At 39.5% G+C, this 19,722-nt stretch overlaps 1 long non-coding RNA gene across 2 annotated transcripts in view; it reads right to left on the minus strand.

The window, feature by feature from the left end:
- LOC122453068 overlaps window positions 1–10,190 on the minus strand; it is a 65,008-nt gene extending 54,818 nt beyond the window's left edge. Inside the window, exons 1-3 of one of the 2 annotated variants that reach the window (XR_006272935.1) lie at window positions 10,072–10,190; window positions 8,787–8,882; window positions 493–920 (exon numbers count right to left, since the gene is read on the minus strand). This is a non-coding gene — a long non-coding RNA (uncharacterized LOC122453068). Of the gene's footprint in view, window positions 1–492; window positions 921–8,786; window positions 8,883–10,071 lie in introns of those variants that run through there. The other variant, XR_006272937.1, reaches the window with a different exon arrangement.
- Window positions 10,191–19,722: the final 9,532 nt, after the last annotated feature.

Below are 19,722 nucleotides of genomic sequence, written 5' to 3' on the forward strand. Positions count from 1 at the left end.
ATCGAGTCAGTGATACCATCCAACCATCTCATCCTCTGTGCCCCACTTCTCCTCTTGCCTTCAATCTTTCCCAGCATCAGGGTCTTTTCCAATAAGTGGGCTCTTCACATCAGGTGGCCAAAGTATTGGAGCTTCAGCTTCATCATCAGTCCTTCCAATGAATATTGAGGACTGATTGCCTTTAGGATTGATTGGTTTAATCTCCTTGCAGTCCAAGGGACTCTCAAGAGTCTTCACCATCACAGTTCAAAAGCATCAATTTCTTTATGCTCCAATTCTCACATCCGTACATGCCTACTGGAAAAACCATAGCTTTGATTATACAGACCTTTATTGGTAAAGTAATGTCTCTGATTTTTAATATGCAATCTAGGTTGGTCATAGCTTTTCTTCCAAGGAACAAGCGTATTTTAATTTCATGGCTGCAGTACCGTCTGCAGTGATTTTGGAGTCCAAGAAAATAAAAAGTCTGTCGCTGTTTCCATTGTTTATCCATCTATTTGCCATGAAGTGACAGGACCAGATGGCATGATCTTAGTTTTTTAATGTTGAGTTTTCAGCCAGCTTTTTCACTCTCCTCTTTCACTTTTATCAAGATTCTCTGCATCCATGTCTCTATTTCCACTTTGTAAATAAGATTGTTTATATCAATTTTCTCAGATACGTTTAGATGGGCAGCAAACTGAGAAAATATGGTTCTGAACCATTGATGATTAAGTCAATAAAATCACTACTATTCGGATCGATCCTGGAAAACTTGGTAACATACAGCCCTAAAAGAATGTCACCTTCACAGCTGAGCCAGCTCTGCCTCTCACTGTTTGATCAAGTGGCCCCACTGTTTTTCATGTTCCATGTGCTCTTTGCTCACAGCTCTTGGTTCGGTCACTCTGCTCAAAAACATTTCAGGTTTCCTTTACCTACATGAAAAAGCAAGCATGCCTTAGCTTATCCTAAAGGGTACTCAATTTAGCCAACTTTCCAAAACTGCCTTTTAAAAATCTTCCACTTCTGTCCAATTGACCTACTCTCTATTTCTTGCACCATTCCCCCGAATAAAAGCCAGTGTCCTCTTGTATGGACATGTTTCTGTCAGATACCTCTGCCTCGTGCCTTCCATTTGACCATAACTGAGAGAATATAATTAAAGTATTTATGACAGTGTCTGGCAATAGTGGGCACTAGATACATTTTCTTGCCTTTTTTCCCTTCAGTAGGCATTTATTAATGAACTGTGAACAACTGATTGTCTAGTTTCTATTGTGTCCTGTATGGTCTTGCATGATTCTTTTTGTCTATTTATTCTTCTTCCGATTTTCTTTTTTTTTTTTTTCAGTTTAAGATTCCTAGAAGTAGAAAGTCTGTCTACTAACTCTGTAAAAGCCAGCGCTGTGAAATTATAGTCACCCCATAAATACTTCTGGATTATGATGATAGCTCATTTTCTTTGAATGAGTTAGTATATACAATGCATGAAATGAACTCAATTATGAATTTATTATCTATAATGGACTGGCAGACGGCTTAAGTCAGAAGATTAATTTTATGCTATCCATATAAATATGATTCCACAAGAAAATACACTATTTATTTATTTTTTAAAAGTCAATGCCATCTCCCAATACCTTTCATGTTTTATTCTATTTCATATAACTATGAAAATTATGCCCCGGCTTCAGAAATATTCTAAACCTTTTAAAGTCACTATTTTTAAAATCTAATATCAAATGTCAATGATTGGCATGCAAAATAGCTACCTCTCCAATAGTTTAAACAAATCCTATTTTCCACACAATAAAATATGCCTCCATACCTTAAAGAATATATATACTTACTTCACTTCATCTAGTTTTCCAATAAGTTCTATTTTCTGCAAATATTGTGGTCTTATTTGTCTAAGTGGCTACATAATAATGACATAAACTTCCTAACCCACATTTATTATGGAGAAGTACCATTTTTCACACTAAAAATAGCTGCTGGTAAATTTCTGCAAAATTCAGTGAATGCTTCCAAAACTTTTTATCAACATTTTTCAATTGCTCTGTTTCATGATCATAAAGCTCGAACCAAAGACATTTGCAAAGAAACTGAAATCATGTGAATCAAAGATGATGGGAACCAGAATAATGAAAGTTGATTGATGTGAAACCCACAAATCTCTCCTGCTGCTGCTGCTGCTGCTAAGTCGCTTCAGTCGTGTCCAACTCTGTACAACCCCATAGACGGTAGCCTACCTGGCTCCCCCATCCCTGGGATTCTCCAGGCAAGAACACTGGAGTGGGTTGCCATTTCCTTCCCCAATGCATGAAAGTGAAAAGTGAAAGTCAAGTCGCTCAGTCATGTCCGACTCTTAGCAACCCCATGGACTGCAGCCTACCAGGCTCCTCCGTTCATGGGATTTTCCAGGCAAGAGTACTGGAGTGGGGTGCCATTGCCTTCTCCAAACTCTCTCCTAGTTTTAACCAAAAAAGTCAAATTAGATGACTGTGCTCTCCTTCCCTCCAGCTCCTCCGTTCCCTGCCCACCAGCACCATGACACCCCTGCTGTTTTATGATTGCTACTAGACTAAAAATTCTTACCTCTTTCTCCCCTTTGGAGAAAATGAGGAAGCACTAACCACCTGGTCTAATAATGACCAGTTCCAAAGCATGATATCCTTTGCAGAGACCATGCAATTATTGATTAATTCTATCAATACCTACTTGATATTACTTTTTCTTGAACATTATCAAATTTTGCCTGTATCTGCACAACACCACAAACCAGTTAACAGGAAAATTCAAACACTTAAAAACGATTTCGAACTGTGGTGTTAAAGGTTCTTGAGAGTCCCTTGGACAGCAAGGGAGTCAAACCAACCAATCCTAAAGGAAATCAACCTTGAATATTCATTGGAAGGACTGATGATGAAGCTGAAGCTACAATCCTTTGGCCACCTGATGTGAAGAGCTGACTCATTGGAAAAGACCCTGATGCTGGGAAAGACTGAGGACAAGAGAAGGGGGTGACAGAGGATGAGATGATTGGATGGCATCATTGACTCAATGGACATGAGTTTGAGCAACTCTGTAGATAGTGAAGGACAGTGAAGCCTCGTGTGCTGCAGTCCACGGGGTCGAAAAGAGTCTGATACGACTGAGCGACTCAACAACAGCAACAATGTCATCCATGTAGTGGCATGCAAATGTTTTTCTGGCTTCAGAAGACAGTTCTTTTCTCTTCATTTATCTTTTCTTCATTCTCTTTTTCACTGAATTGACCCAGAATTGAGTGTTGTGAAGACACAGATTAAGACAATAAAAAGTAAGTATCTTTTTTAAAGTCACACAGATAACTGATAGAAATCATACAGCAAGGCAACAGCAAGTATAGTGGTGAGAGAGACTATTTGCCACATAGAACTATATAATAAACAAGAAATAGGAGTCAAGAATCTTATACTCAAGGAATTTAACTGGAGAGAGAGATTATATAAAACCATGATAGAGCTCAACCCTGTTATCCTTGTCTGACTTTAGTCTTGTCATGTCACCTCTGTGGCCTTCACATTTGCTTTACTTGTAAAAGTAATAGACTGAGATTTAATCAACTCCAAGTCTAGCTCAAAACAGGGACTAGGAGGTAAAATGTAAGTGAGTGCCCCAAAAATGCAATAATCAAGATAAAACAGTTTAATGTGATTTTTTTTTTAATGAACAAACTATGCCCCAGAGAATACTTGCCTATTTTTTAAATAAAGTTTTATTGGAATTGGGGCCAGGATTAGGATGAGGTGAGTGAGGCAGAATTGTTCAAATACAAGATCAAATTCTGTCTTTATTTAAAATTTCCATACAGTCTTTATCAAGGGGTTTTTTTTTTTTTTACTAATTCTGATTTTTTTTTAACATAGCATTTATCTTTTTTACTAAAGTTTTTGCAACTCCCTTAAATTCTGTGCCTGAAATGAATACCTCACTCACTTTACCTTAAATCTAGCCCTTCAAGACTCTAACAATGCCTAAAAATAACAGGAAAAATATCCAATGCATACATGATAAATTATTGAAATCACTGGCCAGCAAGTAGTTTTAATAGGTTATAGATGTACACTTTATTTTAAACAACAAATTCCACAAGCAGCCTAATACTAACAAAGCTCAAGGCAAGAAAATTATCTCTACAGGCAGGGTGGTAATACGTGAAAAAAAATTATTAATAAAATGCTGACAAATCCAGAAGCTAGGGTTTGGTTTTCTTGCCCTTGTGGTGTGACTGGACCATGTTTAGTCTGGCCATTCCATTTCATAGCCAAATCTTTGAGTGTCAGAAAATGCAGACTGAGACACCTCGGTTTCCACCTACTTCTTATAAATAAAGAGACTGTTGATATAGCTCCAGCAAGATGGGTTTATTTGGGATCAGCAGAGAATTGAAATTCAGGGCCTGCAACCATAGCAAGCCACGTGCAAGTCCCCACATGGCAAGGACAGGAGAATACTTTCATGGGGAAGAAAAGGAAGTTGGGAGGGTTATAGTAAAATCGAGTCCATGGCTTTTCATCGGCTGAGTCCTTGCCAAGAAAGAAGAGGAGTCTAGCTTCTTCTTGTTGGGCTCTGCTATCATCACAGGGTGTGAGAGTCCCTTGTTCTGATCTCTCAACTTTATTGAGTTAGGGTTCTTGTTGTTTTATAATTTTTTTCTTACAGTATGCTGAGAATAGAATGCTAAGAAAGGCACAAACTGTTTCAAGTATATCATAAGTTGAATTTCTGGCTTTTCATAAAAGGCAAACTTCCTTGACTTCCTTAGAAATACCTGGTTTCCCTGGTTTTGCTTCTGTCCAGAGCTGGCTTTCCTGCCCTCATAGGCCTATCTCACAGGCCATCCCTGGGAAACTGGGCCCCTTGAAAGCCAGTATGGCATGAACTCTAAGGCCTAACGAGGGAGGGGTCCTGTTGGCACTGGAAAGATGGGGAAGCATGGAGGTTTGTGAGACGTGAGAAATACAGCACTTGAGAACACTGAATATATATATATATGTGATGTGATGTGAATGTGAAAGTCGCTCAGTAGTGTCCGACTCTTTGCAACCCCATGGACTATACAGTCCAGGGAATTTTCTAGGCCAGAATACTGGAGTGGATAGCCTTTCCCTTCTCCAGGGGATCTTCCCAACCCAGGGACTGAGCCCAGGTCTCCCTCATTGCAGGCAGATTCTTTACCAGCTGAGCCACAAGGGAAGCCCAAGAATACTGAGTGGGTAGCCTACCCACTGGCATCTCCTGCTTTTAATTCATCTACCACAGGTGTAGAGCTTCCCTGTTGGCTCATGGCAAAGAATCTGCCTGCAATGCAGGAGACACAGGTTCAACCCCTGGGTCAGGAAGATCTCCTGGAGAAGGGAATGGCTACCCACTCCAGTATTCTTGCCTGGAAAATCTCATGGATAGAGAAGCCTGGTGGGCTACAGTCCATGGGGTCACAAAGAGTCAGACATGATGAAGCAACCAGCACTTCCACTTTCAACTTTTTTTTTCACCATAGGTACAATTGCCCTGATGTACAGTTCAAGTTAAAGAAAGCAGCTTGAATTAGTATTTACTTATTGCATAAACAAAATCAACTCCTGTTGGAATTGCAAGCAGTAAAGCATTATGATCAAAATTATAATAGCTTCTGGTGAACAAACAAGCATGTATCAGAACCTACAGAAACCTTCATCTCTAAATAGACTTGAGGGAGAGCTAAGGGGAACAGTGTTAGAGGAGATAGGATTGAAACCCCACATCTTGTCCCAGCAGAAGAGAAAAAGTGAACATGTCCTAAATAAGACACTGTATCTCTTTATTTATGGATTTATTGATGCTTATTAAGTTGCCATTTGCTTTTTACCTTCTGAGTTATCTGAGTACCTGATGAAAGAGGTAGTTGAATAACAAAGTGGCTGGAGTATATATAATTATTGTCCATAGCTATCTTCCAACCTCTTGTTCAACCACAAATCCAAAGAATGGAATAATAATTATCTGGTATTTCATTACTATAACACAAATTCCCTGCAAAGCTTATAGGTAAAGAGTGGAAGGTAAAACAAAATTTTCTTTGAAAACAATTACCGTTTCACCTCCTAAAAGATGATTCTTCTATCATGCATAGCTCTCAAGTTCAACCCTCCCTACTTTTTCAACCTTACTAAGGTCTGTCCTAAGAAGTCTGAAGATCAAAAAAATAGTCATCAGTCCCCTAAAGAAACAAGAAATTAAAACTAAAATATTTTATTTGGAGATACCTGTAACTTTCTGTAAATTTAACTTAATTTCACCCTGATATTTATCTTAGTTCACAAATATAATTTACTGATGAATGGTTGAATAATTTCATGTTACCCTTTATGAATATCTATAGAGCCTAGTGAATACTGAAAAATTACAGAGAAAGGTAATGCATTTGTTTATGGTCTTGCTGTAATTATTTTAAATGTTCTTTCTTTTTTTTAATTTTCTCTGATACCAAAACCATTTTGCATTGGGGTGTAGCTGATTAACAATATTGTGAAGTTTCAAGTGAACAGTAAAGGGACTCAGCCGTCCATATACATGTATCCATTTTCCCCCAATATTTTAAATGTTCTTAGAAAGCGTTCCACAAACTAAATGTCCATCAACAGAGAACTTACTGAACAGCTATGGACCATCGATTCAAAGAAATACTATGCAGCTACAGAAAGCAATGAAGTTTATCTCTGCATATTATTAGTCAGTGATTTCCGGAATACATTATTAAGTAAAATTTTTAAAAAAGGAGAAAAGTACATACAGTATATTATTGTTTACCTAAGAAAGGGTGGATATAAATATGTTCATATCTATGAAATAATAAGTGAATGTTTCAATTACAATTTTTAAAAAAGAAAAACTGATGCAAGAACCAGAAAGGGAATAGGGTTCAGAAGATGGGGTAAGAAGCTAGATTTTTTTGATCTACTGTGTTTTGTGGCTATGACTCTCTAGGACCACATAAATACTTTACATAATTATAAAATAAAACTATAGTTTTAAAAAAATCCCTAAAAAATAAAGGGAAATAAATAAATAGAAATCTGCATCTATTTTTTCTGGCAAAACCACACAAAGAAACTATCAATATTTCAAACAACCCTGAAACACAATAATATATCATCAATGAGGGAGACTCTAGGGATAAATAAACATGAAAAAATGAACCCAAAGATAAATATACCTTTTCACTATAATAACTTCATTGCTGGTAAGTAGGTATGTTATCCTCAAATTATTATGTGTGTATTGTGGAATAAAGGAAACTGGTAGTTATACTGGTATCATTGAGAAGAAACTAGATTTTCAACATTTCTTAAAAACAAAAAATCAGAGGCAGTATCATAGTACTGATTTTAAATGGCATGCATCACAATGAATTCACAATGTAGTTTTTTTTTTTAAGCTTGATTTCTAACTATTGTTTTTATAAAGGCTAGAAATAATGACAGACCAAATAGCAGTGATCACCCTAGTACCCAGATTATATGATTCCAAAATACCGCTGACCAGTAAATGGAACCAGAGCATCTTGGGAAATGGCAAATTTCAGATAAGAGGCGGGATATTTACACAATGATTACGAAATACCTTATCACACACCAGAAAACCAGAGAACTATCAGAGACTTGTAGAATCAGAGCAAGAGTTCTCAGGAGATAGTTTGAATAAACCCTCTCTGGCCAAGGATGGACCAATTTGAGCCTCAACAAGAATACGATAAACCAAAATGCAAATTATGACTACATGACAACAACAACAAAAAAATGAAGATGAAGATGCATACTTTTGAAGAATGCTAAGGAACTAACTTATTATTTTGATTGCTGACAAACAGAGAATAAGAATTAAGCAATTTTCTTGTCTTTTCTGTATAAACTGAACCTCACAGTAGCAACATAGTTGTTAAGAGGAAGTCTCTCTATAAAAATATTCCAACTAATAAGAAAAATATAGAGTAAGAGCATTTTGCAGCTTTTAATGAATGAATGGGTCTGTAACTATACTATCCAATATGGTAGTCACTAGACATGTGGCTATTCACATTTAAATTTCAGTAATTAAATTTTAAAAAACTAAAAATTCAGTTTCTCCATCACATTATTCATATTTAAGAGCTACACGTGGCTGATGGTTAGCATATTAAGATATAGGACAGCTATGGAACATTTAATGCAGATACAGAATATATACATACTGATACAAAACACTTCTGTCACCACAGGAATTTCTGTTGGCAAATGCTATTGTATAAAGTCTACTCTAGACAATGAACTTCAACTGCCACCAAACACTGAGGGGCGGAAGTACACAACAGCACCTTGCCAAAAAAGAATAAAATGAAACCTCTGGATCTAACTACCAATTTCCTGTATTTACAGGAAATACAAGAGACAGAGGACTATGTTACACAACACTATGGGGATCCAGTCGGCAAATTCCAGATTGTGAAACACTGCTCAGAACAAACAAAGCACTTTTCTTAACAAAAATAACACTCAAAAAACTAATGGAGGACGCAACTTAAATCTCATAAATTCCATGAAATGTAAGGAACATACCAAACAAAATTACAACTCATAGCTCATATTAAAAGCCTGATTCAAACAGGCTGTAAAATAAATAATGACAAATTTTGAAACAATTGTGGAAATTTGAACACTGCCTGGATACTTCCTGATATTAAGGAACTATTTGCTAATTTTGGCCAGGCTTAAAAATAGGGATATTTTAAGCAATCTTACCTTTTAGGTACACCCTGAAGCACTTACAGATGAAGTGATAGAGTGCTTGGACTTTGCTTCAGATGATCTGGATGTGGGACCTGGGGGAAGTGATAACTAAAACAAAATTAGCTGTGACTTTGTTGGAGCTGAACAATGGGTACATAGAAGCTCATTATGCTTTTCTCTCTACCTTTGTATGTTTGAAATTTTCAATAATTCAAATCTTAAATTTTTCATTGTGTCAGCCAATTATAATCCACTGTCATATAAAATTTGTTAATTACATATGAACTAGCAGAAATATTTAACCAATCCCCATCTGTGTTGAGACCATCTATACTCCAATTTGTACCCCAAAGCTTGGTAAAGCTCACTGCAACACAAACCAATGTAGGATGCTTAAATTCTATATAAGGTATAACATTTTTTTCCAAACAACAAATGAAAATTTTCATCTTAATTAAAATGTTTCTACGTTAAAAGAAAAAAAAAATGTAGACATCACTCTTAATATGACACCAGTAGGGGGAGATAGATGCTGTATTTCCTCTGAAATTTTTTTTCAAGAAATAATCTAAATTTAATCTACAGTCTAAATGATTTGGGCATGGCGGGGAGGACATTCTCCAGGGTTTTCAGTAAAATCTCATCTCCACCCTCAATTCTTTGGTCCTTCATTTCCAAGAAAGGAGTTGTTCACTCTGCATTGTTATAATCCATTTTCTAGCCTAAGCACATGTTCAAATTATGGTAACAACACTGTCCAAATTGTTCTTCTGTCACTTATATCTCTTTAATGGACTTTCTAATATTATTTAAGCATTTTTTTTAAGTACATCTTTTGCTCTCCCATAGATAACACATTTTACGTTTGGCTTAAGCAAGTACTCCAATAAATAAAGTCATTTGTTTATAATACAGCTAATTCTTGAATATCTACTATGTACAGGGTACTGTGGTCAGAGCCAGAGTTAGTCTGGAGAATAAGAATTAACTCATACTCTCAAGTAACTTACAGTTTATAGTAGGATACAGTAGGATAAGATACAGTATACAGTAGGATAAGATAGGGGATTACATGACAATGGAAGAGCAGTTAACCCATCTTGGAGAACTTCCCAAATGGAACATGCAACTGGATCTTCATTCACCAATTTGTTTAATTACTCAACATATACCATTTTGTCTACTCAATAAATGCATATTGAGCACATCTTATGAACAAGATATAGTGTCTTCTTGATTCAAACTTCCATAAACTCTTCTTGCTGGGGATATACCATCTTTGACAGAGTGTACCTACCTGTAACAATGAAGAGTTCTAAACAATTTTTCTACACTTTGTGAAGTTGGTGTTTTCAACGCAAGATCTTCCTTTTACTGGCAACCCCCATGGTATTCAAATATTACTTCTGGAAATTCTGACCTAATTTAAAAAAATATTTTTATGTTATATCCTTAGATTAAACTAACCAGATGCACACATTCTCTTTCTTTACTGATTACACAATTTCTTATGCTCTTTAACCAATTCATTTAAAATATTCTTGTTGTCAAGACCTGTGTGTGTATGTGTTTGTGTGCACGTATGCACATACTAAGTCACAGTCCAGCTTTTTGCGGCACCGTGGACTATAGTTCACCAAGCTCCTCTGTCCATGGAACTTTTCAGGCAAGACTACTGGAGTGGGTCACCATTTCCTCCTTCAGGGGATCTTCCTGACCCACGGATCACACCCACTTCTCTTGCATCTCCTGCATTGGCAGGTGAATTCTTTACCACTAGTGCCAACTGGGAAGCCCTCAACTCCATAGAAAAGGCTTCTCTGTTCTTCCTCTGCACTAAATCTGACTTAATTAGCATGGTCATCTCACGGTCAGTAAGGGAAAAATTTCTCTTCCAGGGATTACATCTCCAGGGTTATGGCCTTTTTTATCACTTTCTAGTATTCCTATGTATTATCCCCTCCTCCACCCTAGCCACAGTCCAATAGAGGCAGATAACTAACATGCACATAACCTTTCTATTTTATGAGGAAATCTGAGTTGAAAGATAGTCCCTAGTTGGCAACAGTCTTGAGTATTCAGAAGTTCCACAAGGGGCTCTCATGTACTATTTTATTTGATGTCCCCAACGGCTCTTCTTTGTAGACTTCTAACTTAGTCTCATTTCCCACCTTCCCTAAGTCCAAACTGATATTTCACTCTGAGATTTGACAGGTAGTGAGCCAGGGGTCTTTAGCCATTTGGCCCCAGGGCTACCACTTCACTTAAAGTCAAAACAGTGTCAGAGCAGCTCACCTCCACTGTCTCAACCAGCATCTTCCTGAGTTATCTTTTCAAGGAGGCTTTGATTAGCCTTTCATGTGCTTCTGAACACGAAGCCCTACATTCAGTTTTCCTCTCTCCAAATTCTGTTTCCTTCCCTCCAAATTCTGTTTCCCTCGTGCTCCTTTTCTTGATTTCTGTTTATAATCAACCTTCCATTAGGGATGATCCCCCATCTCTCAAGCATCTTCCTCTAGGTTTCACTGACCTGCCTTCTTGCATGCATGCGTGCTAAGCAGCTTCAGTAGTGTCTGACTCTTTGTGACCCCATGGACTATAGTCCACCAGGCTCCTACGTCCATGGGATTCTCTAAGCAAGAATACTGGAGTGGGTTGTTGCAATGCCCTTCTCCAGGAGATCTCCCCAACACAGGGATCAAACCCACATCTCTTGCATCTCCTGCATTGACAGGTGGGCTCTTTACCACTAGCACCACCTGGGAAGCCCTGACATACCCTCTTTATCTTCCCATAATTCTGTCCCCTGGGCTCTTGAACTGCCAATCTAGCCTGCAGGCAGTCTCCCCTGATAGATGGTTCTCAGATACTCCTTGTCTTGTATAAATTCCAGTCAGCCACCAAACAACATCTGTTTATGGGGGGTAGTTTTCTCCTAGGAAAAAACCATACCTTTTCCCTTTCACTTTGGCCACTCACCACAACCAGCACTTCCACTAGGATCCAGCACGCATAGCCCTTTCAAGTGTGCAACTATTTTTACTACAATAAAAAGGACTGTTAGCATACAAACTATATCCAGATGAGTGAAGTTACAAGCATAGAGTTCCGTGTGACTTGGCTTGGCAGAGACTGACAGCATTAGTCTCTTCCAAGCCCTCCTTGTGTTTCCACCATTTCTTGTCACAGGCAACTCTCCTAAGCCCTGATCCTTGGCCCTCACCATCTCCACTGGTTTCTTCTATGTTCACTCCCTGCTACAGGGCTTGCCATTCCCCTGGAATTGTTGGGTCCTTTTCTGCCTTGAGTTAAAGGTCACTTGCTGCTCAGCCTTAGGTCATAACTGTCCTTCTCAGATCATATACACTTAGGAGCATCCACATTTATTAGTTCACCCCGGCTGCCTTCTGACTTTTGTTCTTCTTTTCAAAAGAGATATATTCACTTTCCATCAGCTCATACTGGCAATTCCTCTCTCTTTCTCACTTTGATTTTTCCTTCTCCCTCAAATTTTTATTTGTCCTAAAACCTTCATGCTTATTTGCTACTCTGATGCCAGACTCCTTAACCTCTTGGGTGAAAGTCATCAGGGTCAAAACAGACACATTAGCATACAGAACTTTCAACCAATCCCACTCCTGAATTCTGAGCAGGAATCTGACTGTACTAATACTGTTTTGACCTTAATTACATGTATTCTTTATGGCTTCCCTGATGGGTCAGTGATAAAGAATCCACCTGTCAACTGCAGGAGACACGAGTTCCATCCCTGGGTGGGGAAGATCCAAGATTCCTCCTGGAGGAAGAAAAGGCAACCCACTCCAGTATTCTCACCTGAAAAATCCCATGGACAGAGGAGCCTGGCAGACTATAGTCCATAGGGGTCCTAAAGAGTCAGACACTACTGAGTGACTGAGTGTGCACACGGGCACACACACACACACACACACACACGTGTTTTTAAAGATCGTATTTCCATTTTATCTCATCTAGTTCAATAAATCCCAGTGTTTTGAAGGAAAGTATATTTGATGCAATTTTTCTTGAGAATCCCTTTGCTATACTTTAATTACTGTGATCTGGGTACTTGGTGTAAATATACTGTAGTCACACATATTTGTCAGGAATAAAGAAAAACAAACCAACCCTGGAACCCTGGACGGAGTTACCTAAAGGGTCAAAGTCTGCTGTCTGGCCTGGCTTGTGCATCAGAACCGCCTGCGGATCATTTGTAAGATGAAAAGGCTCTGCCTCTCCCTCCTCTCAGGGATTCACACTCCGGAGCACCTTGGGGAACCTGGAGCCACTGAAGAAAGTAATGCCTAAGAGAGTGGCATCAGCGGCCACAGTGAAGGTGCTCCATCTCTGTGAACTAACATCGGTGCTAAGATGCACCTCCTGTGATTGCACCTCCTGTGACTACTTTGCCCTTCTGCTGCTGCTCTTCCAAGAAATGCACTTCACATGTTTTTTTCCCACTCCTTTCAAGTCCCATCCTGACGTTCCAAAGTCATTAATGTTTTAGATGTGAGTAAATGACCTACTACCCTTTGCTAAAGGAAAAGAAAGGGTGGAGGGGGGTGTTCATGCTCCACGTTTACACTGTGCTTCGTCACCTGAGTGTATTTCCTGGGATGTGTGAGGATTTCTTTCTGCATCCAGGATGGACCTTGGACTTGTGTGTGCATGTGTTTTTAGTTGCTCAGTCGTGTCTGACTCTTTGCGATCCCATGGACTGTAGCGCGCCGGGCTCCTTTAGTCCGTGGAATTGTCCAGGCAAGAATACTGGAGTGGGTTGTCATTTCCTTCCCCAGGGGATCTTCCCGACTGAGGGATCGAACCCAGGTCTCCTGCATTGCAGGCAGATTCTTTAGTGTCTGAGCCACCAGGAAAGCCTGGACCTTGGACTTATTCCTTGGGATGGCTGAACCATGAATGCATATGTATTGGGGGGAATATGAGTATTCCTCTCTTGTCTCCAGAGAGATTGAAAGAGAAGAAAGTCGCCAAAGACCTAAAGGTCTCACACAACATGGAGCATACAACCACAAACATCAGGGAATGTCAGACACAGGGAGCCCCTGACATTTTCCACAGTCAGACTTACCAGCCCTCATTTTTAGGAACCTGGCTTTATGAGAGAGAAAGCAAAATGGAGACCTGTGTTCTTTGTTTTCATCAGGCCCAGTTTCTCATTATTCTACTCCTTATCACACCCATTTTTATCAATATCTTTCTCCACTGTAAATGTAGAAAGCAAAAGAGGGAGGGCCTTTCTCTTTTAAGAAATAACCAGGGATCTCATTAACAATGCCTGCAATGTGTCAGGTAATCTTGTTTTGTTTTGAGCTTGGCTGTTGGATGGCTGGGGAGTCTGACATTGCTAATGATTTCTAGGTAACTTACATTCCCCACAAGTTGAGCGAGTTACTCCATAAAATATATGGGGTAGGAAGGCTTAGAACAACAAATCTGGTTTAATCCTCGCCTCATCTAATCATCTATGTGACCCAAGGGAAGCCCCATGTGCTTGAGACTCAATTGACCCCTCTATAAAATGCAGGTAAAAGGACTTGCCCAGTGGTCCAGTGGTTAAGACTCTGCTTTCCGATGCAGAGGGGTGTGAGTTTGATCCCTGGCTGGGGAACTAAGATCCCAAATACTGCAGGGTGTGGCCAAAATTTTAAATAAATCAATAAAAGTGATTTTAAAAAATAATAAATTACCCAAAAAAGGGCAGATAAAGACCCACATAAAGAGTGATAAGAATTTTACACAATATCCATGAAGCACCTTAGTGTCCAACAAGTTCCTATCTCAAGGTATTTAATAGATGGCAATATTATTATTATTTTCTACAACCCTGAAGTGTCAGCAAGAGTCTTGGAGACTCCTACAGGACCAGCACCATGTGCCATTCATTATGTTGTAGGAATAAAAGAGTTTTGTGAGGAAATGGATCAATGAACACTTCAAAAATCCTTCACACAACCACATCCCTCCCTATCATGCTGTTAAAGAGCTCTTATCAAGCAAGAGGGTAAGTCATGTAAAAGACATCAGATACACTGAAGCGTCTTACAAGACTACCCTGTTTTATTTTTACACTGAACTGTTCATCAGACTGAATGCTTTGTTTTGTTTTCTGTTATTACTTGCAGCTGGTCCAGGAAAAGGAAGGAAGGAAGCCTCTTCCTTTAAAAGCTGAAACTTTAACTTGCACCTAATTTTGAACAAAAAGTGAGAAGACACCAGTTATCTTCTCAAACTCCAGGTCAGTGCACCCCATCTGAATGACCCCTTGCCACCATCATCCACAGATCATGGACCTACAGTTAGCAGAAAAGAAATCTCCCTAATAGCAGACCCGCCTGGATACGAAAGAAGGAATATTATTAATCCATTTATCTCCAAATAAATAATCCCACAGAAATTGGGAGGAAAAAAGTTAACCTACATTATTTTACTTCACAACATGGTTCCAGATATGGTCTTTGTTTTTATTTTTTTTATAAATAGAATGCTCTTAACTACATATCAGTGACAGCATTCAGCACTCATTTGTATGGTTTAAAATATTGGTGTGTAAGATAAAGTTGATATTTTTAATCATTCTTAACTATTAGTTTATTTCCCCAAGATTTCTCCTAGTTTTAAAATTCTAAACTTCGTGAAGGCCTGAGAAATGACTCTTGCTACGATTTCTCTGTATTACAGAGCATAGTACATCTTCAAAGAGGCTCTTCTGCCTATCCTGAGTGAAACTCATTGGGGTGAGGCCGCTGTGTCTTCCAAGAGGATTACCTACTGGTGTTGATCAGCATAAAAACACCAATGCAAAGGACAGCTATCTGGACCAGGCTAAGCATGTTGTATCTAGTGGTAAATTCACTCGTTCGAATACCCTGTAAAATAGGTTTTCATTTCCACAGATTACAAAAGAGACTTCAAGAGATTCATTAAGCTACTGCAGGTCACAATTTGTAAAATCTGGAACTAGTAAAATCTATACTTCCCTGGCTCCAAACCTGTGTTCTTCTCTTCCTGCCAAACTTCCTAGAATAAAAAGTAAAATGTGTAAATAGGATGCCACCTGACAGTTTTAGAACCTAAGAAGCTGAGAAATGCCAAGCCTACCCACAGTAAATCCTGGGTAAAGCCTGGGTAAAGCCTGGGGTTTGGATCCTAGCAGACCCAAACATTCGAGAGCCATGTTTTTATTGATCTTCACACTGTTTGACTTCAATTCAAATTAAAAATTGCCATCATTTAGGTCCATCCATGTCTCTACAAATAACCACATTTTGTTCCTTTTTAAGGCTGAATAACATTCCATTGCATATATGTACCACATCTTCTTTATGCATTCCTCTGCCGATGGATATTAGGTTACTTCTGTGTCTGAGCTATTGGAAATTGTGCTGCAATAAACACTGACGTGCATGAGTCTTTCTAAATTATGGTTTCTCTACTCAGCGCTCTCTGGTAACCTAAATGGGAAGGAAATCCCAAAAAGAGAGGATATATATATATGCACAGCTGATTCATTTTGCTGTACAGTAGGAACTAACATTAGATTATAAAGCAACTGTACTCCAATAAAAATTAACTTAAAATAAAACCCAAATGATAATATTACAAATAAAAGTTAGGAAAAAAAAAAAAAAAAGCCAACCTTTAAAGCTCTGCAGAATTTACACAAGATCAGGATCTGGGAACTTCCAGTGACAAGTCAGAATATCTGGCAACTCTACACATTCCCACGTGATAACTTTGGGGGCAGCTGAGCAGCGGATGCTGTTTTGAACAGACCACTCCACTCCCTTCCCCGAGACCACAGCCCACTCTTGGCTGACTTAGCTTGTGCGCCAGAGCCCTAGGGCTTTTGAGCTGGTGACACCCCCAGCCCTCCTTTTTTCCAAGGCATTCAACCCAGAGAAATCAGAGTGGTAAAAATGTTCTCAAACTTCATAAACACACAGTATGTCAAAAAACGATAAGAAAGGAGGTAACTTGCACCTTTTCCTCAATGGTTTCCTCTTGGGGATGACCCAGAGATTGTGAGGGTTTGGAGAACCGCCTAAGGCCTTCAATTAAGATAGTTCTGTCTTTGGTTACTACCGGAAAAAACCTGTAAGCAGACAGCTGCTTCATGCCAGTTGAAATTCTAGTCTTGGGTGGGATGGCAGAGGTTTATGACTTCAGATGAGAAACAGGCAGCAACAGATTATATTCTTATGCCAAGTTTCTCTCTTTATTGCCATGGAAGCAAAAAGAGAAATGCAGAAAAGGGAAAGCTCTGCAAGACCTGTGTTTCACTCAGACCTTCTGCTAGGCATCGGGAGCTGCTCAAGATTTTGCAAACACTTTTACAGGAAAATCATAGATGTAGAAAACCTCTGAAATTCAAACAGAGCTGGAAAAGAATAAAGACCATGCATTTTGTCTTTAAACTCAGAAGCAGAACCCCCGGGATTTGGTGTTCTAAAACAAGACTGGAAACATTATTAACGTTAATAAATAAACATCTGGATTGACTTGCAGCCTAAATTTAAGTGTCCTAAATATTTTGGCTCTATTATAACGATGCTGCATTTTCCTAAATTTTCCAATGTTTCTTTGGTCCGTAGCTTACACTTCATTTTCTTGTGACTCTTTTAACTCAGGTCTTGTTTTCCATGAAAATAGACCCCGTTATATAAATGTTTAAACACCAAATGTCCATAAAAAGATACGAAATTGGTTTTGATTTCATCCCTATATTTGCACAGTGTGGGTCCTTAGTATACTCATGTCCTTTTCATTGGAACCATGTCATCAGACCATCTGCTTCTCTTTCATTCTCCTAATACTTTGTGGTACATCTAATTCTAAGAGAGCCAAAATTTACCAACAAAATTTTTGTTGAGCTAAAATTAAAACTCAAGGTCATGATGAAGCTGTTAATTCCATTCTTTAATGTAACATTTAGCCAGTGTTAGCCCAGTTTTGTACAGTACTAGGGAGAAAACACATACACTATGGAGGCATAAACCAGATTAGGCCGTACTCATAGCCAAGTTTCACTTGGAGCCTCTAGAGTGCTCCAAAAAGCATGAGTGCATGCGAAAGGAAAGGTCAGCAACACACATCTCCACCAAGAAAAGTCCAATAAAACCAATGCAAAAGTAAATGAGCCAGCTACAGAGAACTCTCCTCATAACACAGTGCTTACACCTAATCCGTTCCTCACCACCTTCGATTGAGAGTGTTGGTCTCAGGTCCCTAGGCTGTTGCTGTTACTGCCTTGAGCTTTTGACTAGTCGTAAGCCAAGGGGTTGCTATGCAGAGTCCCGATGCATGGAACCAGAGTTAATCATCCACAGGCCCTTTTGCCTGAAATAAGATGCTTTTCATTTCCCCTGGCTTATGAGAATAATGAAAAAAGAAAACAAACAAAGGAGATAACTGCAATATGTTAAAAGATAATCCCTTAGCATAACTATTGTCTAGAAGCCTGAGCACCAGGGCAGGCAAAAATCCAGTCTGCATTCAGGGACTAGCTGACATTTATTTATAAGAGATTATGCCGTGACAGAGCTTCAAGGCATTTAGAATGCTCCTATTCCCCAAGGCCTTCACTATATTTATATGCAGGATCCCATATTATTTTTCCTGCTGTTATGGCAACAGAGATTTCAATGTTTACAGAGCTATCAAGTTCTGACAGGCCGAGCTGGGGACTGTGCATCACTGAAAATAAAGCAAGGGACCCGGGAAGCAGGCACAAACTCCACTGTCTGAACAACTAATACCTGAGCAGAAGGGAGGGAGCAAGCAGGCAAGCCGCAATGATCAGCTCTCAAGGCCACTTGCCCCCAGGGGAATTTGCCCTCTGGATCCTGTGATTTCCGGGATCTATTACAAAGTACGCTGAACCTAGTAAGTCTAGTTAAACCTAAAAGAAAACCAAACCCCAAATTCCTACTACAATTTTATACTCTGAATGAATTTTTTTTTTACTTATTTTTTTCATTGAAGTATAATAGCTTCCCAATGTTGTGTTGGTTTCTAACGTACATCAACGTGAATCAGCTATAAGTATACATGTATCCCCTCCCTCTTGAGCCTCCCTCCTAGCCCACCCCTCACCCCACCCCTCTAGGTCCTGACAGAGCTGGGCTGAGCTCCCTGTGTTATATAGCGGCTTTCCATTAGCTATCAATTTTATACAGGCTAGTGTATATATGGGCTTCCCTGGTAGCTCAGCTGGTAAAGAATCCACCTGCAATGCAGGAGACCCCAGTTCCATTCCTGGGTCAGGAAGATCCCCTGGAGAAGGGAAAAGCTACCCACTCCAGTATTCCGGGGCTTCCCTGGCGGCTCAGATGGTAAAGAATCCACCTGCAATGTGGGAGACCTAAGTTCGATCCCTGGATTGGGAAGATCCCCTGGAGGAGGGCACGGCAACCCACTCCAGTATTCTTGCCTAGAGAATCCCCATGGACAGAGGAGCCTGGTGGGCTACAGTCCATGGGGTCGCAGAGAGTTGGACAGGACTGAGTGACTAAGTGCAGCACAGCGGCACTGTATATATGTCAATCCCACTCTCTCCATTCATTCTCCCCTCTCCTTCCCCCGCTGCGTCCACAAGTCATTCTCTACACCTTTGTCTCTATTCCCGTCCCACAAACAGGTTCATCTGTATCATTCTTCTCAATTCCATATATATGTGCTAATACACAATAGTTGTTTGTCTCTTTCTGACTCACTTCACTCTGTGAGTGAAGACAGACTGTAGGTTCACCATCACATCACTACAAATGAAGCTCTGTTGAGCATGGGAAGATAGAGTCCATCACTAGAGCTCTGGGGTGGAGGAAGAGGAAAAGAAAACGCAGTGGGTGAAGAAAGGGCAGAGCAAGCCCTCTCTCGGTGCCCACTTTTTATTTTTAACTGTACAGTGGAT

Source organism: Cervus canadensis, chromosome 1 (assembly GCF_019320065.1).
Source record: "Cervus canadensis isolate Bull #8, Minnesota chromosome 1, ASM1932006v1, whole genome shotgun sequence".
In the NCBI taxonomy this organism is placed as follows: Eukaryota; Metazoa; Chordata; class Mammalia; order Artiodactyla; family Cervidae; genus Cervus; species Cervus canadensis.